Below are 25310 nucleotides of genomic sequence, written 5' to 3'. Positions count from 1 at the left end.
CAGTGTTCCGGACTCCCTGTCTCGCTCCTCGGTTTGCTGCAATCTCGCTTGCAGGTCGCCCGTCACTCCAGGCTCTCGAGCTCGCTGTTCCATTGGCCGCCGTCGCGCCTGCCAATCGCTCTCTGCCCCGGGCTGCCAAGCTTGCTGCTTGCTTGGCCCTCGTCTCGCCTGCCAATCGCTCTCCACCCTGGAGTCCCGGGCTCGCTTCCTCATTGGCCGACGTTATGCCTGCCAATCGCTCTCCGCCCCGGCCTCCCGAGCTCGCTCCTTCGTTGGCCGCCCTCTCGCCTGCCGATCGCTCTCCGCTGCAGGCTCTCGACCTCGCTGCATGGTCGGCCGCCACCTCGCGCTGCAGGTCGCTCTCCACTCCGGGCTCCCGCAATCGCTCCTCCTCCGGCGGCCTCGGTTTCTGCTCCCGATAGCTCCTTTCTCGGGTTTCGTCGCTCACTGCTCCCTCAGTCGCCATCTATGCAGATCGCTCTGCTCTGATTGGATCAAGGCCGAAGCCAGCATGAAAATGCAGCCAAACCAGAAACACCAGTATCGCGACACAAGGTCAATTAGCATCAGAATCAAGCAGATACTGATAAGAACAGATACTACACTTGATCTTAGCCAAAAGGCCGAGAAGCGATAGCCTGTAAACTCCCGCCGACGCGCAAGTGTCCCTCGGCCTCTGTCTTCTCCGTCAATCTGGCCGCGGTCGGCCGAGCGCAGGTGCGACGGCGGGCCTGCAGCAAGAGAGCAATTTCGGCCAGGGCTTACTTACTTGCAAGCCAGACGAAAAGCCGTGCCCGTATGGCACCCCCTTCCCTTCGGCGGAGATGACGCCATGAAAGCATTTGCATTTTGCGAGCAATTAACCAACCGGGCGGCGCGCAGGAGCGCGCCGGCGGGGCTTGCGGTGTCCCCTCCCCCCTCCTTTTCCAACGGGGGTGGGCGCAGTGGCTCAGAAATCCAACAGGGTGCAGCACGGTCCAGGTCAGCTGCAGAGCGGGAAAGGTGGCGAGGCCCCGCCCTGAAATCCAGGGCACGTCCCCATATGCAAATAAGAAAGAAAAACACAATTTTGACATGCAAACGCAGAGCGAAAAACACCCCCGAAGGCGGCTGCTTAGCCTGCGGCGCGGCCGGCCAGCGAGCGGGTGAAAAGTAAGGCGGCGGCACGACAAGGGCGAGCCCGAGCGGCTCTACAAAGGAAAGACAGCACGGCTGAAAGTGGTGCGAAAACTTTTTCTGCTTTTGACTTTTGCGACTTCCCACCCCAAAGAGGGGAAGCTGCACCGCTCCCGGAAGCACTGCAATACCAGGTCGATGCGTGGAGTGGACGGAGCAAGCCCCTGTTCCATCTCCCTGTTCCAAAAATCAATTTAATATTTGGTCCCCAGATAGGGGACGTATCAGATATTAAACTGATAAGAACAGATACTACACTTGATCTTAGCCAAAAGGCCGAGAAGCGATAGCCTGTAAACTCCCGCCGACGCGCAAGTGTCCCTCGGCCTCTGTCTTCTCCGTCAATCTGGCCGCGGTCGGCCGAGCGCAGGTGCGACGGCGGGCCTGCAGCAAGAGAGCAATTTCGGCCAGGGCTTACTTACTTGCAAGCCAGACGAAAAGCCGTGCCCGTATGGCACCCCCTTCCCTTCGGCGGAGATGACGCCATGAAAGCATTTGCATTTTGCGAGCAATTAACCAACCGGGCGGCGCGCAGGAGCGCGCCGGCGGGGCTTGCGGTGTCCCCTCCCCCCTCCTTTTCCAACGGGGGCGGGCGCAGTGGCTCAGAAATCCAACAGGGTGCAGCACGGTCCAGGTCAGCTGCAGAGCGGGAAAGGTGGCGAGGCCCCGCCCTGAAATCCAGGGCACGTCCCCATATGCAAATAAGAAAGAAAAACACAATTTTGACATGCAAACGCAGAGCGAAAAACACCCCCGAAGGCGGCTGCTTAGCCTGCGGCGCGGCCGGCCAGCGAGCGGGTGAAAAGTAAGGCGGCGGCACGACAAGGGCGAGCCCGAGCGGCTCTACAAAGGAAAGACAGCACGGCTGAAAGTGGTGCGAAAACTTTTTCTGCTTTTGACTTTTGCGACTTCCCACCCCAAAGAGGGGAAGCTGCACCGCTCCCGGAAGCACTGCAATACCAGGTCGATGCGTGGAGTGGACGGAGCAAGCCCCTGTTCCATCTCCCTGTTCCAAAAATCAATTTAATATTTGGTCCCCAGATAGGGGACGTATCAGATATTAAACTGATAAGAACAGATACTACACTTGATCTTAGCCAAAAGGCCGAGAAGCGATAGCCTGTAAACTCCCGCCGACGCGCAAGTGTCCCTCGGCCTCTGTCTTCTCCGTCAATCTGGCCGCGGTCGGCCGAGCGCAGGTGCGACGGCGGGCCTGCAGCAAGAGAGCAATTTCGGCCAGGGCTTACTTACTTGCAAGCCAGACGAAAAGCCGTGCCCGTATGGCACCCCCTTCCCTTCGGCGGAGATGACGCCATGAAAGCATTTGCATTTTGCGAGCAATTAACCAACCGGGCGGCGCGCAGGAGCGCGCCGGCGGGGCTTGCGGTGTCCCCTCCCCCCTCCTTTTCCAACGGGGGCGGGCGCAGTGGCTCAGAAATCCAACAGGGTGCAGCACGGTCCAGGTCAGCTGCAGAGCGGGAAAGGTGGCGAGGCCCCGCCCTGAAATCCAGGGCACGTCCCCATATGCAAATAAGAAAGAAAAACACAATTTTGACATGCAAACGCAGAGCGAAAAACACCCCCGAAGGCGGCTGCTTAGCCTGCGGCGCGGCCGGCCAGCGAGCGGGTGAAAAGTAAGGCGGCGGCACGACAAGGGCGAGCCCGAGCGGCTCTACAAAGGAAAGACAGCACGGCTGAAAGTGGTGCGAAAACTTTTTCTGCTTTTGACTTTTGCGACTTCCCACCCCAAAGAGGGGAAGCTGCACCGCTCCCGGAAGCACTGCAATACCAGGTCGATGCGTGGAGTGGACGGAGCAAGCCCCTGTTCCATCTCCCTGTTCCAAAAATCAATTTAATATTTGGTCCCCAGATAGGGGACGTATCAGATATTAAACTGATAAGAACAGATACTACACTTGATCTTAGCCAAAAGGCCGAGAAGCGATAGCCTGTAAACTCCCGCCGACGCGCAAGTGTCCCTCGGCCTCTGTCTTCTCCGTCAATCTGGCCGCGGTCGGCCGAGCGCAGGTGCGACGGCGGGCCTGCAGCAAGAGAGCAATTTCGGCCAGGGCTTACTTACTTGCAAGCCAGACGAAAAGCCGTGCCCGTATGGCACCCCCTTCCCTTCGGCGGAGATGACGCCATGAAAGCATTTGCATTTTGCGAGCAATTAACCAACCGGGCGGCGCGCAGGAGCGCGCCGGCGGGGCTTGCGGTGTCCCCTCCCCCCTCCTTTTCCAACGGGGGCGGGCGCAGTGGCTCAGAAATCCAACAGGGTGCAGCACGGTCCAGGTCAGCTGCAGAGCGGGAAAGGTGGCGAGGCCCCGCCCTGAAATCCAGGGCACGTCCCCATATGCAAATAAGAAAGAAAAACACAATTTTGACATGCAAACGCAGAGCGAAAAACACCCCCGAAGGCGGCTGCTTAGCCTGCGGCGCGGCCGGCCAGCGAGCGGGTGAAAAGTAAGGCGGCGGCACGACAAGGGCGAGCCCGAGCGGCTCTACAAAGGAAAGACAGCACGGCTGAAAGTGGTGCGAAAACTTTTTCTGCTTTTGACTTTTGCGACTTCCCACCCCAAAGAGGGGAAGCTGCACCGCTCCCGGAAGCACTGCAATACCAGGTCGATGCGTGGAGTGGACGGAGCAAGCCCCTGTTCCATCTCCCTGTTCCAAAAATCAATTTAATATTTGGTCCCCAGATAGGGGACGTATCAGATATTAAACTGATAAGAACAGATACTACACTTGATCTTAGCCAAAAGGCCGAGAAGCGATAGCCTGTAAACTCCCGCCGACGCGCAAGTGTCCCTCGGCCTCTGTCTTCTCCGTCAATCTGGCCGCGGTCGGCCGAGCGCAGGTGCGACGGCGGGCCTGCAGCAAGAGAGCAATTTCGGCCAGGGCTTACTTACTTGCAAGCCAGACGAAAAGCCGTGCCCGTATGGCACCCCCTTCCCTTCGGCGGAGATGACGCCATGAAAGCATTTGCATTTTGCGAGCAATTAACCAACCGGGCGGCGCGCAGGAGCGCGCCGGCGGGGCTTGCGGTGTCCCCTCCCCCCTCCTTTTCCAACGGGGGCGGGCGCAGTGGCTCAGAAATCCAACAGGGTGCAGCACGGTCCAGGTCAGCTGCAGAGCGGGAAAGGTGGCGAGGCCCCGCCCTGAAATCCAGGGCACGTCCCCATATGCAAATAAGAAAGAAAAACACAATTTTGACATGCAAACGCAGAGCGAAAAACACCCCCGAAGGCGGCTGCTTAGCCTGCGGCGCGGCCGGCCAGCGAGCGGGTGAAAAGTAAGGCGGCGGCACGACAAGGGCGAGCCCGAGCGGCTCTACAAAGGAAAGACAGCACGGCTGAAAGTGGTGCGAAAACTTTTTCTGCTTTTGACTTTTGCGACTTCCCACCCCAAAGAGGGGAAGCTGCACCGCTCCCGGAAGCACTGCAATACCAGGTCGATGCGTGGAGTGGACGGAGCAAGCCCCTGTTCCATCTCCCTGTTCCAAAAATCAATTTAATATTTGGTCCCCAGATAGGGGACGTATCAGATATTAAACTGATAAGAACAGATACTACACTTGATCTTAGCCAAAAGGCCGAGAAGCGATAGCCTGTAAACTCCCGCCGACGCGCAAGTGTCCCTCGGCCTCTGTCTTCTCCGTCAATCTGGCCGCGGTCGGCCGAGCGCAGGTGCGACGGCGGGCCTGCAGCAAGAGAGCAATTTCGGCCAGGGCTTACTTACTTGCAAGCCAGACGAAAAGCCGTGCCCGTATGGCACCCCCTTCCCTTCGGCGGAGATGACGCCATGAAAGCATTTGCATTTTGCGAGCAATTAACCAACCGGGCGGCGCGCAGGAGCGCGCCGGCGGGGCTTGCGGTGTCCCCTCCCCCCTCCTTTTCCAACGGGGGCGGGCGCAGTGGCTCAGAAATCCAACAGGGTGCAGCACGGTCCAGGTCAGCTGCAGAGCGGGAAAGGTGGCGAGGCCCCGCCCTGAAATCCAGGGCACGTCCCCATATGCAAATAAGAAAGAAAAACACAATTTTGACATGCAAACGCAGAGCGAAAAACACCCCCGAAGGCGGCTGCTTAGCCTGCGGCGCGGCCGGCCAGCGAGCGGGTGAAAAGTAAGGCGGCGGCACGACAAGGGCGAGCCCGAGCGGCTCTACAAAGGAAAGACAGCACGGCTGAAAGTGGTGCGAAAACTTTTTCTGCTTTTGACTTTTGCGACTTCCCACCCCAAAGAGGGGAAGCTGCACCGCTCCCGGAAGCACTGCAATACCAGGTCGATGCGTGGAGTGGACGGAGCAAGCCCCTGTTCCATCTCCCTGTTCCAAAAATCAATTTAATATTTGGTCCCCAGATAGGGGACGTATCAGATATTAAACTGATAAGAACAGATACTACACTTGATCTTAGCCAAAAGGCCGAGAAGCGATAGCCTGTAAACTCCCGCCGACGCGCAAGTGTCCCTCGGCCTCTGTCTTCTCCGTCAATCTGGCCGCGGTCGGCCGAGCGCAGGTGCGACGGCGGGCCTGCAGCAAGAGAGCAATTTCGGCCAGGGCTTACTTACTTGCAAGCCAGACGAAAAGCCGTGCCCGTATGGCACCCCCTTCCCTTCGGCGGAGATGACGCCATGAAAGCATTTGCATTTTGCGAGCAATTAACCAACCGGGCGGCGCGCAGGAGCGCGCCGGCGGGGCTTGCGGTGTCCCCTCCCCCCTCCTTTTCCAACGGGGGCGGGCGCAGTGGCTCAGAAATCCAACAGGGTGCAGCACGGTCCAGGTCAGCTGCAGAGCGGGAAAGGTGGCGAGGCCCCGCCCTGAAATCCAGGGCACGTCCCCATATGCAAATAAGAAAGAAAAACACAATTTTGACATGCAAACGCAGAGCGAAAAACACCCCCGAAGGCGGCTGCTTAGCCTGCGGCGCGGCCGGCCAGCGAGCGGGTGAAAAGTAAGGCGGCGGCACGACAAGGGCGAGCCCGAGCGGCTCTACAAAGGAAAGACAGCACGGCTGAAAGTGGTGCGAAAACTTTTTCTGCTTTTGACTTTTGCGACTTCCCACCCCAAAGAGGGGAAGCTGCACCGCTCCCGGAAGCACTGCAATACCAGGTCGATGCGTGGAGTGGACGGAGCAAGCCCCTGTTCCATCTCCCTGTTCCAAAAATCAATTTAATATTTGGTCCCCAGATAGGGGACGTATCAGATATTAAACTGATAAGAACAGATACTACACTTGATCTTAGCCAAAAGGCCGAGAAGCGATAGCCTGTAAACTCCCGCCGACGCGCAAGTGTCCCTCGGCCTCTGTCTTCTCCGTCAATCTGGCCGCGGTCGGCCGAGCGCAGGTGCGACGGCGGGCCTGCAGCAAGAGAGCAATTTCGGCCAGGGCTTACTTACTTGCAAGCCAGACGAAAAGCCGTGCCCGTATGGCACCCCCTTCCCTTCGGCGGAGATGACGCCATGAAAGCATTTGCATTTTGCGAGCAATTAACCAACCGGGCGGCGCGCAGGAGCGCGCCGGCGGGGCTTGCGGTGTCCCCTCCCCCCTCCTTTTCCAACGGGGGCGGGCGCAGTGGCTCAGAAATCCAACAGGGTGCAGCACGGTCCAGGTCAGCTGCAGAGCGGGAAAGGTGGCGAGGCCCCGCCCTGAAATCCAGGGCACGTCCCCATATGCAAATAAGAAAGAAAAACACAATTTTGACATGCAAACGCAGAGCGAAAAACACCCCCGAAGGCGGCTGCTTAGCCTGCGGCGCGGCCGGCCAGCGAGCGGGTGAAAAGTAAGGCGGCGGCACGACAAGGGCGAGCCCGAGCGGCTCTACAAAGGAAAGACAGCACGGCTGAAAGTGGTGCGAAAACTTTTTCTGCTTTTGACTTTTGCGACTTCCCACCCCAAAGAGGGGAAGCTGCACCGCTCCCGGAAGCACTGCAATACCAGGTCGATGCGTGGAGTGGACGGAGCAAGCCCCTGTTCCATCTCCCTGTTCCAAAAATCAATTTAATATTTGGTCCCCAGATAGGGGACGTATCAGATATTAAACTGATAAGAACAGATACTACACTTGATCTTAGCCAAAAGGCCGAGAAGCGATAGCCTGTAAACTCCCGCCGACGCGCAAGTGTCCCTCGGCCTCTGTCTTCTCCGTCAATCTGGCCGCGGTCGGCCGAGCGCAGGTGCGACGGCGGGCCTGCAGCAAGAGAGCAATTTCGGCCAGGGCTTACTTACTTGCAAGCCAGACGAAAAGCCGTGCCCGTATGGCACCCCCTTCCCTTCGGCGGAGATGACGCCATGAAAGCATTTGCATTTTGCGAGCAATTAACCAACCGGGCGGCGCGCAGGAGCGCGCCGGCGGGGCTTGCGGTGTCCCCTCCCCCCTCCTTTTCCAACGGGGGCGGGCGCAGTGGCTCAGAAATCCAACAGGGTGCAGCACGGTCCAGGTCAGCTGCAGAGCGGGAAAGGTGGCGAGGCCCCGCCCTGAAATCCAGGGCACGTCCCCATATGCAAATAAGAAAGAAAAACACAATTTTGACATGCAAACGCAGAGCGAAAAACACCCCCGAAGGCGGCTGCTTAGCCTGCGGCGCGGCCGGCCAGCGAGCGGGTGAAAAGTAAGGCGGCGGCACGACAAGGGCGAGCCCGAGCGGCTCTACAAAGGAAAGACAGCACGGCTGAAAGTGGTGCGAAAACTTTTTCTGCTTTTGACTTTTGCGACTTCCCACCCCAAAGAGGGGAAGCTGCACCGCTCCCGGAAGCACTGCAATACCAGGTCGATGCGTGGAGTGGACGGAGCAAGCCCCTGTTCCATCTCCCTGTTCCAAAAATCAATTTAATATTTGGTCCCCAGATAGGGGACGTATCAGATATTAAACTGATAAGAACAGATACTACACTTGATCTTAGCCAAAAGGCCGAGAAGCGATAGCCTGTAAACTCCCGCCGACGCGCAAGTGTCCCTCGGCCTCTGTCTTCTCCGTCAATCTGGCCGCGGTCGGCCGAGCGCAGGTGCGACGGCGGGCCTGCAGCAAGAGAGCAATTTCGGCCAGGGCTTACTTACTTGCAAGCCAGACGAAAAGCCGTGCCCGTATGGCACCCCCTTCCCTTCGGCGGAGATGACGCCATGAAAGCATTTGCATTTTGCGAGCAATTAACCAACCGGGCGGCGCGCAGGAGCGCGCCGGCGGGGCTTGCGGTGTCCCCTCCCCCCTCCTTTTCCAACGGGGGCGGGCGCAGTGGCTCAGAAATCCAACAGGGTGCAGCACGGTCCAGGTCAGCTGCAGAGCGGGAAAGGTGGCGAGGCCCCGCCCTGAAATCCAGGGCACGTCCCCATATGCAAATAAGAAAGAAAAACACAATTTTGACATGCAAACGCAGAGCGAAAAACACCCCCGAAGGCGGCTGCTTAGCCTGCGGCGCGGCCGGCCAGCGAGCGGGTGAAAAGTAAGGCGGCGGCACGACAAGGGCGAGCCCGAGCGGCTCTACAAAGGAAAGACAGCACGGCTGAAAGTGGTGCGAAAACTTTTTCTGCTTTTGACTTTTGCGACTTCCCACCCCAAAGAGGGGAAGCTGCACCGCTCCCGGAAGCACTGCAATACCAGGTCGATGCGTGGAGTGGACGGAGCAAGCCCCTGTTCCATCTCCCTGTTCCAAAAATCAATTTAATATTTGGTCCCCAGATAGGGGACGTATCAGATATTAAACTGATAAGAACAGATACTACACTTGATCTTAGCCAAAAGGCCGAGAAGCGATAGCCTGTAAACTCCCGCCGACGCGCAAGTGTCCCTCGGCCTCTGTCTTCTCCGTCAATCTGGCCGCGGTCGGCCGAGCGCAGGTGCGACGGCGGGCCTGCAGCAAGAGAGCAATTTCGGCCAGGGCTTACTTACTTGCAAGCCAGACGAAAAGCCGTGCCCGTATGGCACCCCCTTCCCTTCGGCGGAGATGACGCCATGAAAGCATTTGCATTTTGCGAGCAATTAACCAACCGGGCGGCGCGCAGGAGCGCGCCGGCGGGGCTTGCGGTGTCCCCTCCCCCCTCCTTTTCCAACGGGGGCGGGCGCAGTGGCTCAGAAATCCAACAGGGTGCAGCACGGTCCAGGTCAGCTGCAGAGCGGGAAAGGTGGCGAGGCCCCGCCCTGAAATCCAGGGCACGTCCCCATATGCAAATAAGAAAGAAAAACACAATTTTGACATGCAAACGCAGAGCGAAAAACACCCCCGAAGGCGGCTGCTTAGCCTGCGGCGCGGCCGGCCAGCGAGCGAGTGAAAAGTAAGGCGGCGGCACGACAAGGGCGAGCCCGAGCGGCTCTACAAAGGAAAGACAGCACGGCTGAAAGTGGTGCGAAAACTTTTTCTGCTTTTGACTTTTGCGACTTCCCACCCCAAAGAGGGGAAGCTGCACCGCTCCCGGAAGCACTGCAATACCAGGTCGATGCGTGGAGTGGACGGAGCAAGCCCCTGTTCCATCTCCCTGTTCCAAAAATCAATTTAATATTTGGTCCCCAGATAGGGGACGTATCAGATATTAAACTGATAAGAACAGATACTACACTTGATCTTAGCCAAAAGGCCGAGAAGCGATAGCCTGTAAACTCCCGCCGACGCGCAAGTGTCCCTCGGCCTCTGTCTTCTCCGTCAATCTGGCCGCGGTCGGCCGAGCGCAGGTGCGACGGCGGGCCTGCAGCAAGAGAGCAATTTCGGCCAGGGCTTACTTACTTGCAAGCCAGACGAAAAGCCGTGCCCGTATGGCACCCCCTTCCCTTCGGCGGAGATGACGCCATGAAAGCATTTGCATTTTGCGAGCAATTAACCAACCGGGCGGCGCGCAGGAGCGCGCCGGCGGGGCTTGCGGTGTCCCCTCCCCCCTCCTTTTCCAACGGGGGCGGGCGCAGTGGCTCAGAAATCCAACAGGGTGCAGCACGGTCCAGGTCAGCTGCAGAGCGGGAAAGGTGGCGAGGCCCCGCCCTGAAATCCAGGGCACGTCCCCATATGCAAATAAGAAAGAAAAACACAATTTTGACATGCAAACGCAGAGCGAAAAACACCCCCGAAGGCGGCTGCTTAGCCTGCGGCGCGGCCGGCCAGCGAGCGGGTGAAAAGTAAGGCGGCGGCACGACAAGGGCGAGCCCGAGCGGCTCTACAAAGGAAAGACAGCACGGCTGAAAGTGGTGCGAAAACTTTTTCTGCTTTTGACTTTTGCGACTTCCCACCCCAAAGAGGGGAAGCTGCACCGCTCCCGGAAGCACTGCAATACCAGGTCGATGCGTGGAGTGGACGGAGCAAGCCCCTGTTCCATCTCCCTGTTCCAAAAATCAATTTAATATTTGGTCCCCAGATAGGGGACGTATCAGATATTAAACTGATAAGAACAGATACTACACTTGATCTTAGCCAAAAGGCCGAGAAGCGATAGCCTGTAAACTCCCGCCGACGCGCAAGTGTCCCTCGGCCTCTGTCTTCTCCGTCAATCTGGCCGCGGTCGGCCGAGCGCAGGTGCGACGGCGGGCCTGCAGCAAGAGAGCAATTTCGGCCAGGGCTTACTTACTTGCAAGCCAGACGAAAAGCCGTGCCCGTATGGCACCCCCTTCCCTTCGGCGGAGATGACGCCATGAAAGCATTTGCATTTTGCGAGCAATTAACCAACCGGGCGGCGCGCAGGAGCGCGCCGGCGGGGCTTGCGGTGTCCCCTCCCCCCTCCTTTTCCAACGGGGGCGGGCGCAGTGGCTCAGAAATCCAACAGGGTGCAGCACGGTCCAGGTCAGCTGCAGAGCGGGAAAGGTGGCGAGGCCCCGCCCTGAAATCCAGGGCACGTCCCCATATGCAAATAAGAAAGAAAAACACAATTTTGACATGCAAACGCAGAGCGAAAAACACCCCCGAAGGCGGCTGCTTAGCCTGCGGCGCGGCCGGCCAGCGAGCGGGTGAAAAGTAAGGCGGCGGCACGACAAGGGCGAGCCCGAGCGGCTCTACAAAGGAAAGACAGCACGGCTGAAAGTGGTGCGAAAACTTTTTCTGCTTTTGACTTTTGCGACTTCCCACCCCAAAGAGGGGAAGCTGCACCGCTCCCGGAAGCACTGCAATACCAGGTCGATGCGTGGAGTGGACGGAGCAAGCCCCTGTTCCATCTCCCTGTTCCAAAAATCAATTTAATATTTGGTCCCCAGATAGGGGACGTATCAGATATTAAACTGATAAGAACAGATACTACACTTGATCTTAGCCAAAAGGCCGAGAAGCGATAGCCTGTAAACTCCCGCCGACGCGCAAGTGTCCCTCGGCCTCTGTCTTCTCCGTCAATCTGGCCGCGGTCGGCCGAGCGCAGGTGCGACGGCGGGCCTGCAGCAAGAGAGCAATTTCGGCCAGGGCTTACTTACTTGCAAGCCAGACGAAAAGCCGTGCCCGTATGGCACCCCCTTCCCTTCGGCGGAGATGACGCCATGAAAGCATTTGCATTTTGCGAGCAATTAACCAACCGGGCGGCGCGCAGGAGCGCGCCGGCGGGGCTTGCGGTGTCCCCTCCCCCCTCCTTTTCCAACGGGGGCGGGCGCAGTGGCTCAGAAATCCAACAGGGTGCAGCACGGTCCAGGTCAGCTGCAGAGCGGGAAAGGTGGCGAGGCCCCGCCCTGAAATCCAGGGCACGTCCCCATATGCAAATAAGAAAGAAAAACACAATTTTGACATGCAAACGCAGAGCGAAAAACACCCCCGAAGGCGGCTGCTTAGCCTGCGGCGCGGCCGGCCAGCGAGCGGGTGAAAAGTAAGGCGGCGGCACGACAAGGGCGAGCCCGAGCGGCTCTACAAAGGAAAGACAGCACGGCTGAAAGTGGTGCGAAAACTTTTTCTGCTTTTGACTTTTGCGACTTCCCACCCCAAAGAGGGGAAGCTGCACCGCTCCCGGAAGCACTGCAATACCAGGTCGATGCGTGGAGTGGACGGAGCAAGCCCCTGTTCCATCTCCCTGTTCCAAAAATCAATTTAATATTTGGTCCCCAGATAGGGGACGTATCAGATATTAAACTGATAAGAACAGATACTACACTTGATCTTAGCCAAAAGGCCGAGAAGCGATAGCCTGTAAACTCCCGCCGACGCGCAAGTGTCCCTCGGCCTCTGTCTTCTCCGTCAATCTGGCCGCGGTCGGCCGAGCGCAGGTGCGACGGCGGGCCTGCAGCAAGAGAGCAATTTCGGCCAGGGCTTACTTACTTGCAAGCCAGACGAAAAGCCGTGCCCGTATGGCACCCCCTTCCCTTCGGCGGAGATGACGCCATGAAAGCATTTGCATTTTGCGAGCAATTAACCAACCGGGCGGCGCGCAGGAGCGCGCCGGCGGGGCTTGCGGTGTCCCCTCCCCCCTCCTTTTCCAACGGGGGCGGGCGCAGTGGCTCAGAAATCCAACAGGGTGCAGCACGGTCCAGGTCAGCTGCAGAGCGGGAAAGGTGGCGAGGCCCCGCCCTGAAATCCAGGGCACGTCCCCATATGCAAATAAGAAAGAAAAACACAATTTTGACATGCAAACGCAGAGCGAAAAACACCCCCGAAGGCGGCTGCTTAGCCTGCGGCGCGGCCGGCCAGCGAGCGGGTGAAAAGTAAGGCGGCGGCACGACAAGGGCGAGCCCGAGCGGCTCTACAAAGGAAAGACAGCACGGCTGAAAGTGGTGCGAAAACTTTTTCTGCTTTTGACTTTTGCGACTTCCCACCCCAAAGAGGGGAAGCTGCACCGCTCCCGGAAGCACTGCAATACCAGGTCGATGCGTGGAGTGGACGGAGCAAGCCCCTGTTCCATCTCCCTGTTCCAAAAATCAATTTAATATTTGGTCCCCAGATAGGGGACGTATCAGATATTAAACTGATAAGAACAGATACTACACTTGATCTTAGCCAAAAGGCCGAGAAGCGATAGCCTGTAAACTCCCGCCGACGCGCAAGTGTCCCTCGGCCTCTGTCTTCTCCGTCAATCTGGCCGCGGTCGGCCGAGCGCAGGTGCGACGGCGGGCCTGCAGCAAGAGAGCAATTTCGGCCAGGGCTTACTTACTTGCAAGCCAGACGAAAAGCCGTGCCCGTATGGCACCCCCTTCCCTTCGGCGGAGATGACGCCATGAAAGCATTTGCATTTTGCGAGCAATTAACCAACCGGGCGGCGCGCAGGAGCGCGCCGGCGGGGCTTGCGGTGTCCCCTCCCCCCTCCTTTTCCAACGGGGGCGGGCGCAGTGGCTCAGAAATCCAACAGGGTGCAGCACGGTCCAGGTCAGCTGCAGAGCGGGAAAGGTGGCGAGGCCCCGCCCTGAAATCCAGGGCACGTCCCCATATGCAAATAAGAAAGAAAAACACAATTTTGACATGCAAACGCAGAGCGAAAAACACCCCCGAAGGCGGCTGCTTAGCCTGCGGCGCGGCCGGCCAGCGAGCGGGTGAAAAGTAAGGCGGCGGCACGACAAGGGCGAGCCCGAGCGGCTCTACAAAGGAAAGACAGCACGGCTGAAAGTGGTGCGAAAACTTTTTCTGCTTTTGACTTTTGCGACTTCCCACCCCAAAGAGGGGAAGCTGCACCGCTCCCGGAAGCACTGCAATACCAGGTCGATGCGTGGAGTGGACGGAGCAAGCCCCTGTTCCATCTCCCTGTTCCAAAAATCAATTTAATATTTGGTCCCCAGATAGGGGACGTATCAGATATTAAACTGATAAGAACAGATACTACACTTGATCTTAGCCAAAAGGCCGAGAAGCGATAGCCTGTAAACTCCCGCCGACGCGCAAGTGTCCCTCGGCCTCTGTCTTCTCCGTCAATCTGGCCGCGGTCGGCCGAGCGCAGGTGCGACGGCGGGCCTGCAGCAAGAGAGCAATTTCGGCCAGGGCTTACTTACTTGCAAGCCAGACGAAAAGCCGTGCCCGTATGGCACCCCCTTCCCTTCGGCGGAGATGACGCCATGAAAGCATTTGCATTTTGCGAGCAATTAACCAACCGGGCGGCGCGCAGGAGCGCGCCGGCGGGGCTTGCGGTGTCCCCTCCCCCCTCCTTTTCCAACGGGGGCGGGCGCAGTGGCTCAGAAATCCAACAGGGTGCAGCACGGTCCAGGTCAGCTGCAGAGCGGGAAAGGTGGCGAGGCCCCGCCCTGAAATCCAGGGCACGTCCCCATATGCAAATAAGAAAGAAAAACACAATTTTGACATGCAAACGCAGAGCGAAAAACACCCCCGAAGGCGGCTGCTTAGCCTGCGGCGCGGCCGGCCAGCGAGCGAGTGAAAAGTAAGGCGGCGGCACGACAAGGGCGAGCCCGAGCGGCTCTACAAAGGAAAGACAGCACGGCTGAAAGTGGTGCGAAAACTTTTTCTGCTTTTGACTTTTGCGACTTCCCACCCCAAAGAGGGGAAGCTGCACCGCTCCCGGAAGCACTGCAATACCAGGTCGATGCGTGGAGTGGACGGAGCAAGCCCCTGTTCCATCTCCCTGTTCCAAAAATCAATTTAATATTTGGTCCCCAGATAGGGGACGTATCAGATATTAAACTGATAAGAACAGATACTACACTTGATCTTAGCCAAAAGGCCGAGAAGCGATAGCCTGTAAACTCCCGCCGACGCGCAAGTGTCCCTCGGCCTCTGTCTTCTCCGTCAATCTGGCCGCGGTCGGCCGAGCGCAGGTGCGACGGCGGGCCTGCAGCAAGAGAGCAATTTCGGCCAGGGCTTACTTACTTGCAAGCCAGACGAAAAGCCGTGCCCGTATGGCACCCCCTTCCCTTCGGCGGAGATGACGCCATGAAAGCATTTGCATTTTGCGAGCAATTAACCAACCGGGCGGCGCGCAGGAGCGCGCCGGCGGGGCTTGCGGTGTCCCCTCCCCCCTCCTTTTCCAACGGGGGCGGGCGCAGTGGCTCAGAAATCCAGCAGGGTGCAGCACGGTCCAGGTCAGCTGCAGAGCGGGAAAGGTGGCGAGGCCCCGCCCTGAAATCCAGGGCACGTCCCCATATGCAAATAAGAAAGAAAAACACAATTTTGACATGCAAACGCAGAGCGAAAAACACCCCCGAAGGCGGCTGCTTAGCCTGCGGCGCGGCCGGCCAGCGAGCGGGTGAAAAGTAAGGCGGCGGCACGACAAGGGCGAGCCCGAGCGGCTCTACAAAGGAAAGACAGCACGGCTGAAAGTGGTGCGAAAACTTTTTCTGCTTTTGACTTTTGCGACTTCCCACCCCAAAGAGGGGAAGCTGCACCGCTCCCGGAAGCACTGCAATACCAGGTCGATGCGTGGAGTGGACGGAGCAAGCCCCTGTTCCATCTCCCTGTTCCAAAAATCAATTTAATATTTGGTCCCCAGATAGGGGACGTATCAGATATTAAACTGATAAGAACAGATACTACACTTGATCTTAGCCAAAAGGCCGAGAAGCGATAGCCTGTAAACTCCCGCCGACGCGCAAGTGTCCCTCGGCCTCTGTCTTCTCCGTCAATCTGGCCGCGGTCGGCCGAGCGCAGGTGCGACGGCGGGCCTGCAGCAAGAGAGCAATTTCGGCCAGGGCTTACTTACTTGCAAGCCAGACGAAAAGCCGTGCCCGTATGGCACCCCCTTCCCTTCGGCGGAGATGACGCCATGAAAGCATTTGCATTTTGCGAGCAATTAACCAACCGGGCGGCGCGCAGGAGCGCGCCGGCGGGGCTTGCGGTGTCCCCTCCCCCCTCCTTTTCCAACGGGGGCGGGCGCAGTGGCTCAGAAATCCAACAGGGTGCAGCACGGTCCAGGTCAGCTGCAGAGCGGGAAAGGTGGCGAGGCCCCGCCCTGAAATCCAGGGCACGTCCCCATATGCAAATAAGAAAGAAAAACACAATTTTGACATGCAAACGCAGAGCGAAAAACACCCCCGAAGGCGGCTGCTTAGCCTGCGGCGCGGCCGGCCAGCGAGCGGGTGAAAAGTAAGGCGGCGGCACGACAAGGGCGAGCCCGAGCGGCTCTACAAAGGAAAGACAGCACGGCTGAAAGTGGTGCGAAAACTTTTTCTGCTTTTGACTTTTGCGACTTCCCACCCCAAAGAGGGGAAGCTGCACCGCTCCCGGAAGCACTGCAATACCAGGTCGATGCGTGGAGTGGACGGAGCAAGCCCCTGTTCCATCTCCCTGTTCCAAAAATCAATTTAATATTTGGTCCCCAGATAGGGGACGTATCAGATATTAAACTGATAAGAACAGATACTACACTTGATCTTAGCCAAAAGGCCGAGAAGCGATAGCCTGTAAACTCCCGCCGACGCGCAAGTGTCCCTCGGCCTCTGTCTTCTCCGTCAATCTGGCCGCGGTCGGCCGAGCGCAGGTGCGACGGCGGGCCTGCAGCAAGAGAGCAATTTCGGCCAGGGCTTACTTACTTGCAAGCCAGACGAAAAGCCGTGCCCGTATGGCACCCCCTTCCCTTCGGCGGAGATGACGCCATGAAAGCATTTGCATTTTGCGAGCAATTAACCAACCGGGCGGCGCGCAGGAGCGCGCCGGCGGGGCTTGCGGTGTCCCCTCCCCCCTCCTTTTCCAACGGGGGCGGGCGCAGTGGCTCAGAAATCCAACAGGGTGCAGCACGGTCCAGGTCAGCTGCAGAGCGGGAAAGGTGGCGAGGCCCCGCCCTGAAATCCAGGGCACGTCCCCATATGCAAATAAGAAAGAAAAACACAATTTTGACATGCAAACGCAGAGCGAAAAACACCCCCGAAGGCGGCTGCTTAGCCTGCGGCGCGGCCGGCCAGCGAGCGGGTGAAAAGTAAGGCGGCGGCACGACAAGGGCGAGCCCGAGCGGCTCTACAAAGGAAAGACAGCACGGCTGAAAGTGGTGCGAAAACTTTTTCTGCTTTTGACTTTTGCGACTTCCCACCCCAAAGAGGGGAAGCTGCACCGCTCCCGGAAGCACTGCAATACCAGGTCGATGCGTGGAGTGGACGGAGCAAGCCCCTGTTCCATCTTCCTGTTCCAAAAATCAATTTAATATTTGGTCCCCAGATAGGGGACGTATCAGATATTAAACTGATAAGAACAGATACTACACTTGATCTTAGCCAAAAGGCCGAGAAGCGATAGCCTGTAAACTCCCGCCGACGCGCAAGTGTCCCTCGGCCTCTGTCTTCTCCGTCAATCTGGCCGCGGTCGGCCGAGCGCAGGTGCGACGGCGGGCCTGCAGCAAGAGAGCAATTTCGGCCAGGGCTTACTTACTTGCAAGCCAGACGAAAAGCCGTGCCCGTATGGCACCCCCTTCCCTTCGGCGGAGATGACGCCATGAAAGCATTTGCATTTTGCGAGCAATTAACCAACCGGGCGGCGCGCAGGAGCGCGCCGGCGGGGCTTGCGGTGTCCCCTCCCCCCTCCTTTTCCAACGGGGGCGGGCGCAGTGGCTCAGAAATCCAACAGGGTGCAGCACGGTCCAGGTCAGCTGCAGAGCGGGAAAGGTGGCGAGGCCCCGCCCTGAAATCCAGGGCACGTCCCCATATGCAAATAAGAAAGAAAAACACAATTTTGACATGCAAACGCAGAGCGAAAAACACCCCCGAAGGCGGCTGCTTAGCCTGCGGCGCGGCCGGCCAGCGAGCGGGTGAAAAGTAAGGCGGCGGCACGACAAGGGCGAGCCCGAGCGGCTCTACAAAGGAAAGACAGCACGGCTGAAAGTGGTGCGAAAACTTTTTCTGCTTTTGACTTTTGCGACTTCCCACCCCAAAGAGGGGAAGCTGCACCGCTCCCGGAAGCACTGCAATACCAGGTCGATGCGTGGAGTGGACGGAGCAAGCCCCTGTTCCATCTCCCTGTTCCAAAAATCAATTTAATATTTGGTCCCCAGATAGGGGACGTATCAGATATTAAACTGATAAGAACAGATACTACACTTGATCTTAGCCAAAAGGCCGAGAAGCGATAGCCTGTAAACTCCCGCCGACGCGCAAGTGTCCCTCGGCCTCTGTCTTCTCCGTCAATCTGGCCGCGGTCGGCCGAGCGCAGGTGCGACGGCGGGCCTGCAGCAAGAGAGCAATTTCGGCCAGGGCTTACTTACTTGCAAGCCAGACGAAAAGCCGTGCCCGTATGGCACCCCCTTCCCTTCGGCGGAGATGACGCCATGAAAGCATTTGCATTTTGCGAGCAATTAACCAACCGGGCGGCGCGCAGGAGCGCGCCGGCGGGGCTTGCGGTGTCCCCTCCCCCCTCCTTTTCCAACGGGGGCGGGCGCAGTGGCTCAGAAATCCAACAGGGTGCAGCACGGTCCAGGTCAGCTGCAGAGCGGGAAAGGTGGCGAGGCCCCGCCCTGAAATCCAGGGCACGTCCCCATATGCAAATAAGAAAGAAAAACACAATTTTGACATGCAAACGCAGAGCGAAAAACACCCCCGAAGGCGGCTGCTTAGCCTGCGGCGCGGCCGGCCAGCGAGCGGGTGAAAAGTAAGGCGGCGGCACGACAAGGGCGAGCCCGAGCGGCTCTACAAAGGAAAGACAGCACGGCTGAAAGTGGTGCGAAAACTTTTTCTGCTTTTGACTTTTGCGACTTCCCACCCCAAAGAGGGGAAGCTGCACCGCTCCCGGAAGCACTGCAATACCAGGTCGATGCGTGGAGTGGACGGAGCAAGCCCCTGTTCCATCTCCCTGTTCCAAAAATCAATTTAATATTTGGTCCCCAGATAGGGGACGTATCAGATATTAAACTGATAAGAACAGATACTACACTTGATCTTAGCCAAAAGGCCGAGAAGCGATAGCCTGTAAACTCCCGCCGACGCGCAAGTGTCCCTCGGCCTCTGTCTTCTCCGTCAATCTGGCCGCGGTCGGCCGAGCGCAGGTGCGACGGCGGGCCTGCAGCAAGAGAGCAATTTCGGCCAGGGCTTACTTACTTGCAAGCCAGACGAAAAGCCGTGCCCGTATGGCACCCCCTTCCCTTCGGCGGAGATGACGCCATGAAAGCATTTGCATTTTGCGAGCAATTAACCAACCGGGCGGCGCGCAGGAGCGCGCCGGCGGGGCTTGCGGTGTCCCCTCCCCCCTCCTTTTCCAACGGGGGCGGGCGCAGTGGCTCAGAAATCCAACAGGGTGCAGCACGGTCCAGGTCAGCTGCAGAGCGGGAAAGGTGGCGAGGCCCCGCCCTGAAATCCAGGGCACGTCCCCATATGCAAATAAGAAAGAAAAACACAATTTTGACATGCAAACGCAGAGCGAAAAACACCCCCGAAGGCGGCTGCTTAGCCTGCGGCGCGGCCGGCCAGCGAGCGGGTGAAAAGTAAGGCGGCGGCACGACAAGGGCGAGCCCGAGCGGCTCTACAAAGGAAAGACAGCACGGCTGAAAGTGGTGCGAAAACTTTTTCTGCTTTTGACTTTTGCGACTTCCCACCCCAAAGAGGGGAAGCTGCACCGCTCCCGGAAGCACTGCAATACCAGGTCGATGCGTGGAGTGGACGGAGCAAGCCCCTGTTCCATCTCCCTGTTCCAAAAATCAATTTAATATTTGGTCCCCAGATAGGGGACGTATCAGATATTAAACTGATAAGAACAGATACTACACTTGATCTTAGCCAAAAGGCCGAGAAGCGATAGCCTGTAAACTCCCGCCGACGCGCAAGTGTCCCTCGGCCTCTGTCTTCTCCGTCAATCTGGCCGCGGTCGGCCGAGCGCAGGTGCGACGGCGGGCCTGCAGCAAGAGAGCAATTTCGGCCAGGGCTTACTTACTTGCAAGCCAGACGAAAAGCCGTGCCCGTATGGCACCCCCTTCCCTTCGGCGGAGATGACGCCATGAAAGCATTTGCATTTTGCGAGCAATTAACCAACCGGGCGGCGCGCAGGAGCGCGCCGGCGGGGCTTGCGGTGTCCCCTCCCCCCTCCTTTTCCAACGGGGGCGGGCGCAGTGGCTCAGAAATCCAACAGGGTGCAGCACGGTCCAGGTCAGCTGCAGAGCGGGAAAGGTGGCGAGGCCCCGCCCTGAAATCCAGGGCACGTCCCCATATGCAAATAAGAAAGAAAAACACAATTTTGACATGCAAACGCAGAGCGAAAAACACCCCCGAAGGCGGCTGCTTAGCCTGCGGCGCGGCCGGCCAGCGAGCGGGTGAAAAGTAAGGCGGCGGCACGACAAGGGCGAGCCCGAGCGGCTCTACAAAGGAAAGACAGCACGGCTGAAAGTGGTGCGAAAACTTTTTCTGCTTTTGACTTTTGCGACTTCCCACCCCAAAGAGGGGAAGCTGCACCGCTCCCGGAAGCACTGCAATACCAGGTCGATGCGTGGAGTGGACGGAGCAAGCCCCTGTTCCATCTCCCTGTTCCAAAAATCAATTTAATATTTGGTCCCCAGATAGGGGACGTATCAGATATTAAACTGATAAGAACAGATACTACACTTGATCTTAGCCAAAAGGCCGAGAAGCGATAGCCTGTAAACTCCCGCCGACGCGCAAGTGTCCCTCGGCCTCTGTCTTCTCCGTCAATCTGGCCGCGGTCGGCCGAGCGCAGGTGCGACGGCGGGCCTGCAGCAAGAGAGCAATTTCGGCCAGGGCTTACTTACTTGCAAGCCAGACGAAAAGCCGTGCCCGTATGGCACCCCCTTCCCTTCGGCGGAGATGACGCCATGAAAGCATTTGCATTTTGCGAGCAATTAACCAACCGGGCGGCGCGCAGGAGCGCGCCGGCGGGGCTTGCGGTGTCCCCTCCCCCCTCCTTTTCCAACGGGGGCGGGCGCAGTGGCTCAGAAATCCAACAGGGTGCAGCACGGTCCAGGTCAGCTGCAGAGCGGGAAAGGTGGCGAGGCCCCGCCCTGAAATCCAGGGCACGTCCCCATATGCAAATAAGAAAGAAAAACACAATTTTGACATGCAAACGCAGAGCGAAAAACACCCCCGAAGGCGGCTGCTTAGCCTGCGGCGCGGCCGGCCAGCGAGCGGGTGAAAAGTAAGGCGGCGGCACGACAAGGGCGAGCCCGAGCGGCTCTACAAAGGAAAGACAGCACGGCTGAAAGTGGTGCGAAAACTTTTTCTGCTTTTGACTTTTGCGACTTCCCACCCCAAAGAGGGGAAGCTGCACCGCTCCCGGAAGCACTGCAATACCAGGTCGATGCGTGGAGTGGACGGAGCAAGCCCCTGTTCCATCTCCCTGTTCCAAAAATCAATTTAATATTTGGTCCCCAGATAGGGGACGTATCAGATATTAAACTGATAAGAACAGATACTACACTTGATCTTAGCCAAAAGGCCGAGAAGCGATAGCCTGTAAACTCCCGCCGACGCGCAAGTGTCCCTCGGCCTCTGTCTTCTCCGTCAATCTGGCCGCGGTCGGCCGAGCGCAGGTGCGACGGCGGGCCTGCAGCAAGAGAGCAATTTCGGCCAGGGCTTACTTACTTGCAAGCCAGACGAAAAGCCGTGCCCGTATGGCACCCCCTTCCCTTCGGCGGAGATGACGCCATGAAAGCATTTGCATTTTGCGAGCAATTAACCAACCGGGCGGCGCGCAGGAGCGCGCCGGCGGGGCTTGCGGTGTCCCCTCCCCCCTCCTTTTCCAACGGGGGCGGGCGCAGTGGCTCAGAAATCCAACAGGGTGCAGCACGGTCCAGGTCAGCTGCAGAGCGGGAAAGGTGGCGAGGCCCCGCCCTGAAATCCAGGGCACGTCCCCATATGCAAATAAGAAAGAAAAACACAATTTTGACATGCAAACGCAGAGCGAAAAACACCCCCGAAGGCGGCTGCTTAGCCTGCGGCGCGGCCGGCCAGCGAGCGGGTGAAAAGTAAGGCGGCGGCACGACAAGGGCGAGCCCGAGCGGCTCTACAAAGGAAAGACAGCACGGCTGAAAGTGGTGCGAAAACTTTTTCTGCTTTTGACTTTTGCGACTTCCCACCCCAAAGAGGGGAAGCTGCACCGCTCCCGGAAGCACTGCAATACCAGGTCGATGCGTGGAGTGGACGGAGCAAGCCCCTGTTCCATCTCCCTGTTCCAAAAATCAATTTAATATTTGGTCCCCAGATAGGGGACGTATCAGATATTAAACTGATAAGAACAGATACTACACTTGATCTTAGCCAAAAGGCCGAGAAGCGATAGCCTGTAAACTCCCGCCGACGCGCAAGTGTCCCTCGGCCTCTGTCTTCTCCGTCAATCTGGCCGCGGTCGGCCGAGCGCAGGTGCGACGGCGGGCCTGCAGCAAGAGAGCAATTTCGGCCAGGGCTTACTTACTTGCAAGCCAGACGAAAAGCCGTGCCCGTATGGCACCCCCTTCCCTTCGGCGGAGATGACGCCATGAAAGCATTTGCATTTTGCGAGCAATTAACCAACCGGGCGGCGCGCAGGAGCGCGCCGGCGGGGCTTGCGGTGTCCCCTCCCCCCTCCTTTTCCAACGGGGGCGGGCGCAGTGGCTCAGAAATCCAACAGGGTGCAGCACGGTCCAGGTCAGCTGCAGAGCGGGAAAGGTGGCGAGGCCCCGCCCTGAAATCCAGGGCACGTCCCCATATGCAAATAAGAAAGAAAAACACAATTTTGACATGCAAACGCAGAGCGAAAAACACCCCCGAAGGCGGCTGCTTAGCCTGCGGCGCGGCCGGCCAGCGAGCGGGTGAAAAGTAAGGCGGCGGCACGACAAGGGCGAGCCCGAGCGGCTCTACAAAGGAAAGACAGCACGGCTGAAAGTGGTGCGAAAACTTTTTCTGCTTTTGACTTTTGCGACTTCCCACCCCAAAGAGGGGAAGCTGCACCGCTCCCGGAAGCACTGCAATACCAGGTCGATGCGTGGAGTGGACGGAGCAAGCCCCTGTTCCATCTTCCTGTTCCAAAAATCAATTTAATATTTGGTCCCCAGATAGGGGACGTATCAGATATTAAACTGATAAGAACAGATACTACACTTGATCTTAGCCAAAAGGCCGAGAAGCGATAGCCTGTAAACTCCCGCCGACGCGCAAGTGTCCCTCGGCCTCTGTCTTCTCCGTCAATCTGGCCGCGGTCGGCCGAGCGCAGGTGCGACGGCGGGCCTGCAGCAAGAGAGCAATTTCGGCCAGGGCTTACTTACTTGCAAGCCAGACGAAAAGCCGTGCCCGTATGGCACCCCCTTCCCTTCGGCGGAGATGACGCCATGAAAGCATTTGCATTTTGCGAGCAATTAACCAACCGGGCGGCGCGCAGGAGCGCGCCGGCGGGGCTTGCGGTGTCCCCTCCCCCCTCCTTTTCCAACGGGGGCGGGCGCAGTGGCTCAGAAATCCAACAGGGTGCAGCACGGTCCAGGTCAGCTGCAGAGCGGGAAAGGTGGCGAGGCCCCGCCCTGAAATCCAGGGCACGTCCCCATATGCAAATAAGAAAGAAAAACACAATTTTGACATGCAAACGCAGAGCGAAAAACACCCCCGAAGGCGGCTGCTTAGCCTGCGGCGCGGCCGGCCAGCGAGCGGGTGAAAAGTAAGGCGGCGGCACGACAAGGGCGAGCCCGAGCGGCTCTACAAAGGAAAGACAGCACGGCTGAAAGTGGTGCGAAAACTTTTTCTGCTTTTGACTTTTGCGACTTCCCACCCCAAAGAGGGGAAGCTGCACCGCTCCCGGAAGCACTGCAATACCAGGTCGATGCGTGGAGTGGACGGAGCAAGCCCCTGTTCCATCTCCCTGTTCCAAAAATCAATTTAATATTTGGTCCCCAGATAGGGGACGTATCAGATATTAAACTGATAAGAACAGATACTACACTTGATCTTAGCCAAAAGGCCGAGAAGCGATAGCCTGTAAACTCCCGCCGACGCGCAAGTGTCCCTCGGCCTCTGTCTTCTCCGTCAATCTGGCCGCGGTCGGCCGAGCGCAGGTGCGACGGCGGGCCTGCAGCAAGAGAGCAATTTCGGCCAGGGCTTACTTACTTGCAAGCCAGACGAAAAGCCGTGCCCGTATGGCACCCCCTTCCCTTCGGCGGAGATGACGCCATGAAAGCATTTGCATTTTGCGAGCAATTAACCAACCGGGCGGCGCGCAGGAGCGCGCCGGCGGGGCTTGCGGTGTCCCCTCCCCCCTCCTTTTCCAACGGGGGCGGGCGCAGTGGCTCAGAAATCCAACAGGGTGCAGCACGGTCCAGGTCAGCTGCAGAGCGGGAAAGGTGGCGAGGCCCCGCCCTGAAATCCAGGGCACGTCCCCATATGCAAATAAGAAAGAAAAACACAATTTTGACATGCAAACGCAGAGCGAAAAACACCCCCGAAGGCGGCTGCTTAGCCTGCGGCGCGGCCGGCCAGCGAGCGGGTGAAAAGTAAGGCGGCGGCACGACAAGGGCGAGCCCGAGCGGCTCTACAAAGGAAAGACAGCACGGCTGAAAGTGGTGCGAAAACTTTTTCTGCTTTTGACTTTTGCGACTTCCCACCCCAAAGAGGGGAAGCTGCACCGCTCCCGGAAGCACTGCAATACCAGGTCGATGCGTGGAGTGGACGGAGCAAGCCCCTGTTCCATCTCCCTGTTCCAAAAATCAATTTAATATTTGGTCCCCAGATAGGGGACGTATCAGATATTAAACTGATAAGAACAGATACTACACTTGATCTTAGCCAAAAGGCCGAGAAGCGATAGCCTGTAAACTCCCGCCGACGCGCAAGTGTCCCTCGGCCTCTGTCTTCTCCGTCAATCTGGCCGCGGTCGGCCGAGCGCAGGTGCGACGGCGGGCCTGCAGCAAGAGAGCAATTTCGGCCAGGGCTTACTTACTTGCAAGCCAGACGAAAAGCCGTGCCCGTATGGCACCCCCTTCCCTTCGGCGGAGATGACGCCATGAAAGCATTTGCATTTTGCGAGCAATTAACCAACCGGGCGGCGCGCAGGAGCGCGCCGGCGGGGCTTGCGGTGTCCCCTCCCCCCTCCTTTTCCAACGGGGGCGGGCGCAGTGGCTCAGAAATCCAACAGGGTGCAGCACGGTCCAGGTCAGCTGCAGAGCGGGAAAGGTGGCGAGGCCCCGCCCTGAAATCCAGGGCACGTCCCCATATGCAAATAAGAAAGAAAAACACAATTTTGACATGCAAACGCAGAGCGAAAAACACCCCCGAAGGCGGCTGCTTAGCCTGCGGCGCGGCCGGCCAGCGAGCGGGTGAAAAGTAAGGCGGCGGCACGACAAGGGCGAGCCCGAGCGGCTCTACAAAGGAAAGACAGCACGGCTGAAAGTGGTGCGAAAACTTTTTCTGCTTTTGACTTTTGCGACTTCCCACCCCAAA

General features: G+C 58.3%; 29 non-coding genes and 1 pseudogene across 29 annotated transcripts; all 30 read right to left on the bottom strand.

Annotated features, from left to right (window-relative positions):
• Positions 1–488: 488 nt before the first annotated feature.
• Positions 489–635, bottom strand: LOC147081415 (U2 spliceosomal RNA; annotated as a pseudogene).
• A 638-nt stretch (positions 636–1273) lies between these two features.
• LOC147081414 (U2 spliceosomal RNA) lies at positions 1274–1464 on the bottom strand. Its single transcript, XR_015076643.1, has one exon. It is a non-coding gene; the product is annotated as a U2 spliceosomal RNA (small nuclear RNA).
• Positions 1465–2102: 638 nt separating this feature from the next.
• LOC147081413 (U2 spliceosomal RNA) lies at positions 2103–2293 on the bottom strand. The gene has a single exon (XR_015076642.1). It is a non-coding gene; the product is annotated as a U2 spliceosomal RNA (small nuclear RNA).
• Positions 2294–2931: 638 nt separating this feature from the next.
• LOC147081412 (U2 spliceosomal RNA) lies at positions 2932–3122 on the bottom strand. Its single transcript, XR_015076641.1, has one exon. It is a non-coding gene; the product is annotated as a U2 spliceosomal RNA (small nuclear RNA).
• A 638-nt stretch (positions 3123–3760) lies between these two features.
• Positions 3761–3951, bottom strand: LOC147081411 (U2 spliceosomal RNA). The gene has a single exon (XR_015076640.1). It is a non-coding gene; the product is annotated as a U2 spliceosomal RNA (small nuclear RNA).
• Positions 3952–4589: 638 nt separating this feature from the next.
• LOC147081410 (U2 spliceosomal RNA) lies at positions 4590–4780 on the bottom strand. Its single transcript, XR_015076639.1, has one exon. It is a non-coding gene; the product is annotated as a U2 spliceosomal RNA (small nuclear RNA).
• Positions 4781–5418: 638 nt separating this feature from the next.
• Positions 5419–5609, bottom strand: LOC147081409 (U2 spliceosomal RNA). The gene has a single exon (XR_015076638.1). It is a non-coding gene; the product is annotated as a U2 spliceosomal RNA (small nuclear RNA).
• A 638-nt stretch (positions 5610–6247) lies between these two features.
• LOC147081408 (U2 spliceosomal RNA) lies at positions 6248–6438 on the bottom strand. Its single transcript, XR_015076636.1, has one exon. It is a non-coding gene; the product is annotated as a U2 spliceosomal RNA (small nuclear RNA).
• Positions 6439–7076: 638 nt separating this feature from the next.
• On the bottom strand, positions 7077–7267 carry LOC147081407 (U2 spliceosomal RNA). Its single transcript, XR_015076635.1, has one exon. It is a non-coding gene; the product is annotated as a U2 spliceosomal RNA (small nuclear RNA).
• Positions 7268–7905: 638 nt separating this feature from the next.
• Positions 7906–8096, bottom strand: LOC147081406 (U2 spliceosomal RNA). Its single transcript, XR_015076634.1, has one exon. It is a non-coding gene; the product is annotated as a U2 spliceosomal RNA (small nuclear RNA).
• A 638-nt stretch (positions 8097–8734) lies between these two features.
• Positions 8735–8925, bottom strand: LOC147081405 (U2 spliceosomal RNA). Its single transcript, XR_015076633.1, has one exon. It is a non-coding gene; the product is annotated as a U2 spliceosomal RNA (small nuclear RNA).
• A 638-nt stretch (positions 8926–9563) lies between these two features.
• LOC147081404 (U2 spliceosomal RNA) lies at positions 9564–9754 on the bottom strand. The gene has a single exon (XR_015076632.1). It is a non-coding gene; the product is annotated as a U2 spliceosomal RNA (small nuclear RNA).
• A 638-nt stretch (positions 9755–10392) lies between these two features.
• LOC147081403 (U2 spliceosomal RNA) lies at positions 10393–10583 on the bottom strand. Its single transcript, XR_015076631.1, has one exon. It is a non-coding gene; the product is annotated as a U2 spliceosomal RNA (small nuclear RNA).
• A 638-nt stretch (positions 10584–11221) lies between these two features.
• Positions 11222–11412, bottom strand: LOC147081402 (U2 spliceosomal RNA). Its single transcript, XR_015076630.1, has one exon. It is a non-coding gene; the product is annotated as a U2 spliceosomal RNA (small nuclear RNA).
• A 638-nt stretch (positions 11413–12050) lies between these two features.
• LOC147081401 (U2 spliceosomal RNA) lies at positions 12051–12241 on the bottom strand. The gene has a single exon (XR_015076629.1). It is a non-coding gene; the product is annotated as a U2 spliceosomal RNA (small nuclear RNA).
• Positions 12242–12879: 638 nt separating this feature from the next.
• LOC147081400 (U2 spliceosomal RNA) lies at positions 12880–13070 on the bottom strand. The gene has a single exon (XR_015076628.1). It is a non-coding gene; the product is annotated as a U2 spliceosomal RNA (small nuclear RNA).
• A 638-nt stretch (positions 13071–13708) lies between these two features.
• LOC147081399 (U2 spliceosomal RNA) lies at positions 13709–13899 on the bottom strand. The gene has a single exon (XR_015076627.1). It is a non-coding gene; the product is annotated as a U2 spliceosomal RNA (small nuclear RNA).
• Positions 13900–14537: 638 nt separating this feature from the next.
• On the bottom strand, positions 14538–14728 carry LOC147081398 (U2 spliceosomal RNA). The gene has a single exon (XR_015076625.1). It is a non-coding gene; the product is annotated as a U2 spliceosomal RNA (small nuclear RNA).
• Positions 14729–15366: 638 nt separating this feature from the next.
• LOC147081397 (U2 spliceosomal RNA) lies at positions 15367–15557 on the bottom strand. Its single transcript, XR_015076624.1, has one exon. It is a non-coding gene; the product is annotated as a U2 spliceosomal RNA (small nuclear RNA).
• Positions 15558–16195: 638 nt separating this feature from the next.
• Positions 16196–16386, bottom strand: LOC147081396 (U2 spliceosomal RNA). The gene has a single exon (XR_015076623.1). It is a non-coding gene; the product is annotated as a U2 spliceosomal RNA (small nuclear RNA).
• Positions 16387–17024: 638 nt separating this feature from the next.
• Positions 17025–17215, bottom strand: LOC147081395 (U2 spliceosomal RNA). The gene has a single exon (XR_015076683.1). It is a non-coding gene; the product is annotated as a U2 spliceosomal RNA (small nuclear RNA).
• A 638-nt stretch (positions 17216–17853) lies between these two features.
• Positions 17854–18044, bottom strand: LOC147081394 (U2 spliceosomal RNA). The gene has a single exon (XR_015076622.1). It is a non-coding gene; the product is annotated as a U2 spliceosomal RNA (small nuclear RNA).
• Positions 18045–18682: 638 nt separating this feature from the next.
• On the bottom strand, positions 18683–18873 carry LOC147081393 (U2 spliceosomal RNA). The gene has a single exon (XR_015076621.1). It is a non-coding gene; the product is annotated as a U2 spliceosomal RNA (small nuclear RNA).
• A 638-nt stretch (positions 18874–19511) lies between these two features.
• Positions 19512–19702, bottom strand: LOC147081392 (U2 spliceosomal RNA). Its single transcript, XR_015076620.1, has one exon. It is a non-coding gene; the product is annotated as a U2 spliceosomal RNA (small nuclear RNA).
• Positions 19703–20340: 638 nt separating this feature from the next.
• On the bottom strand, positions 20341–20531 carry LOC147081391 (U2 spliceosomal RNA). Its single transcript, XR_015076619.1, has one exon. It is a non-coding gene; the product is annotated as a U2 spliceosomal RNA (small nuclear RNA).
• A 638-nt stretch (positions 20532–21169) lies between these two features.
• LOC147081390 (U2 spliceosomal RNA) lies at positions 21170–21360 on the bottom strand. Its single transcript, XR_015076618.1, has one exon. It is a non-coding gene; the product is annotated as a U2 spliceosomal RNA (small nuclear RNA).
• Positions 21361–21998: 638 nt separating this feature from the next.
• On the bottom strand, positions 21999–22189 carry LOC147081389 (U2 spliceosomal RNA). Its single transcript, XR_015076617.1, has one exon. It is a non-coding gene; the product is annotated as a U2 spliceosomal RNA (small nuclear RNA).
• A 638-nt stretch (positions 22190–22827) lies between these two features.
• Positions 22828–23018, bottom strand: LOC147081388 (U2 spliceosomal RNA). The gene has a single exon (XR_015076682.1). It is a non-coding gene; the product is annotated as a U2 spliceosomal RNA (small nuclear RNA).
• A 638-nt stretch (positions 23019–23656) lies between these two features.
• Positions 23657–23847, bottom strand: LOC147081387 (U2 spliceosomal RNA). The gene has a single exon (XR_015076616.1). It is a non-coding gene; the product is annotated as a U2 spliceosomal RNA (small nuclear RNA).
• A 638-nt stretch (positions 23848–24485) lies between these two features.
• On the bottom strand, positions 24486–24676 carry LOC147081386 (U2 spliceosomal RNA). The gene has a single exon (XR_015076614.1). It is a non-coding gene; the product is annotated as a U2 spliceosomal RNA (small nuclear RNA).
• Between the last annotated feature and the right edge of the window lie 634 nt (positions 24677–25310).

The sequence above is a fragment of the Somniosus microcephalus genome, unplaced genomic scaffold (assembly GCF_052327205.1).
Source record: "Somniosus microcephalus isolate GS21.2 unplaced genomic scaffold, FLI_Smic_1.0 scaffold562, whole genome shotgun sequence".
NCBI classification, from domain to species: Eukaryota; Metazoa; Chordata; class Chondrichthyes; order Squaliformes; family Somniosidae; genus Somniosus; species Somniosus microcephalus.
This window is presented reverse-complemented; position numbering and strand designations above follow the sequence as displayed.